Genomic DNA, 2,402 nt, shown 5'->3' on the forward strand with positions numbered 1-2,402 from the left:
TGCTCATGAGTCATTGCAAACCTGCTTTATGGAATATTGGTGACACTCTAGGCTGGTGCAGCAGCAGCTGCATCTGCATAGGGTAAGGTTAGGATTGAACTGCTATTTGGAAGAAACCTGTTCAAAAGCTGAACATTCATTGAAAACCTAAACCCTACATGTATGGCTGGGTACCCAGAGGTCCATGTGATTAGGAGTCCTGCATTTTCAGGGTCCTTGGTTGTGTGGTCAGAGCCCTGCAAACATACAGCTGCAAGTCTGTGCGTTTTGCTCAGACATTCTGTGGGTTCTACTCAGGCATATGTAGTGGGAAGGTGGAGCCTGAATGGGTTATTGAACTTTCTTCTTCAACCTCTGAACAAGCCTTGACTGATGAAAGAAACAAGCAAGGGACAAAGAAAATCTGATACAAGCATAGATCAAACCACATCCTGCAAGTCAGCGGCACTCACTGAAGCACTTGAGAAATGATGTATGCCAAGTGATGTTTGTGTAAACAGGAAATTAATATAGTTGGTGAGTGTACATTACATAGAAGGATCATTTATTTAGATGAGGAGGTTTATACTGTCCTATGTACAGATGGCTTCTGGCAAGTGTATTGAGAGCAACTGTGAGAAGAGAGTCTTTGAAATGACTGAAAGAGACCAGAACAGGGAATTAACGACTTGGATAGAGGACTGTGCAGTTTCTGCAATAAAGTTGTATTAATGCTTGACATTACTGAAAGTATCTGAATATAAGGCATAATATAGTCAGAAGCTAGAAGTTTGTGTATTTATGTCACAGAGAGACAAAGATGTATTTAATTCTGTTGAGTTTCTGATTGAACTTTCTCTTTGCAGGTGCCTAACGATAATTATTCACAGTACAATTCTTTAAAAAAATGTCTTAATAAGGGTGCAATCCTAACTAACTTTCCACCACTGATCTAGCCGCAATGCAGCTTCAAGGTAAGGTAACAAACATGTCCTTACCTTGAGGAAGCTTCCTTGACTGTCTCGCCACTGTAGGATGAAGTGCACAGCATATTGGCACAGCTACGTCAGTGCTGGAAGTTGGTTAGGGCTGCGTCCTAAATTGCATAAATTTAGAGCTACAATCCTATGTAGACCTACCTGGAAAAAGCCTCACGGAACTCAGTAGGATGCACTGAACAAGAATGCATAAGATCAGACTATTTTCTGTGAAAAATTTCAGAAATAAAAATGTGAAAATTCAGAAAACTTTGATTCTCTGCCAAATGTGATGGAGTCCAGACTGTGTGTAAAACTGTGATGTGATGGAGTCCAGACTGTGTGTAAGGAAGTGTGTAAAAAAAAAAAGGAAATGTAGCTTTGTTGCATCACAGCAGGTGACATGATTTACTCAATGAAACTTTGATTTTCAATGAAATTCTTCTGCTGAAAAGAGAGAGGAAAGAGGTTAGGAAAAATTTGGATAAAAGCGGAGAAAGCGGAAAAGTAAAATACTGATTTCAGATTTGAATATAATATTTAGAATTAATATTTGATTTTTGGTAGAGCAATCCCAGACAGTTGCGTGCCTGCCATAGGCTGACCTGGGGCAAATGCCCCGAGCGCCAGCCTCTATGGCCCCGCGGAAGCCTCTCTGAAGCTCTTGACAGGGGCGGAAACTGTGCTTCAGGTTTGCCGGAAGCACAGTTTATAGCGCTGGGGAACCTCACAGAGGTTTTTCCGGTGTGGGAGGAGGTAGCGCGAGGCTCCGTGAGGCTCTGGTAAGTAGGGGGGTGAATTTCTGCCTGAGGGTTGCGGCGACAGCCTGCGGGGGAGGTGCCGTCGCGGAGCTTTGCCCGGGGCACGGGGCTGTGGAGGTCCGTGGCTGATCCCAGCCTAATTTTTGTTGTTCTTCTGAATAGATTGCCATTTTACAATTCTTCAGTGTTGGAATCCACTGAAGAAGGTTGGTTGGCAACCTTCAGTCTCGAAAGACTATGGTATAAGCCTACAGCACCCAGTATTCCCAGGTGGTCTCCCATCCAAGTACTAACCAGGCCTGACCCTGCTTAGCTTCCGAGATCAGACGAGATCAGGCATGTGCAGGGTAACTGAAGAAGACTTCAGGAGAGATTTTGAATTAAAAATCTGCAGTGCAGATGTGATTTAGTAATGCCTTTCTACACCTGCCACGGTCAGCTGTGCTAGAATAAAACTGATGGCAGCAGAGCATCAAGCCTCCTTTCTTGTCTTCCATGCCAACAGGTTACAACTTACAGCTTTGATACTTCATTTTAATTGAGTTATTTGTGAGTAGAAACCTCCTAAGCCAAACTGCATTTGGCTGCTTCTTAAAAGGGAATTTTTAATCCTAAGTAACGACAAAGGTTTTCTCTCAGTGCTCGATCATGTAAACTTGGGGAATTTCAATTAGATTTTCCCTTT

General features: G+C 43.0%; 1 pseudogene; it reads right to left on the minus strand.

Moving 5' to 3' along the window:
* Positions 1-1,962: 1,962 nt before the first annotated feature.
* Positions 1,963-2,076, minus strand: LOC136637181 (5S ribosomal RNA; annotated as a pseudogene).
* Between the last annotated feature and the right edge of the window lie 326 nt (positions 2,077-2,402).

The sequence above is a fragment of the Tiliqua scincoides genome, chromosome 1, assembly GCF_035046505.1.
Source record: "Tiliqua scincoides isolate rTilSci1 chromosome 1, rTilSci1.hap2, whole genome shotgun sequence".
Taxonomy (NCBI): domain Eukaryota; kingdom Metazoa; phylum Chordata; class Lepidosauria; order Squamata; family Scincidae; genus Tiliqua; species Tiliqua scincoides.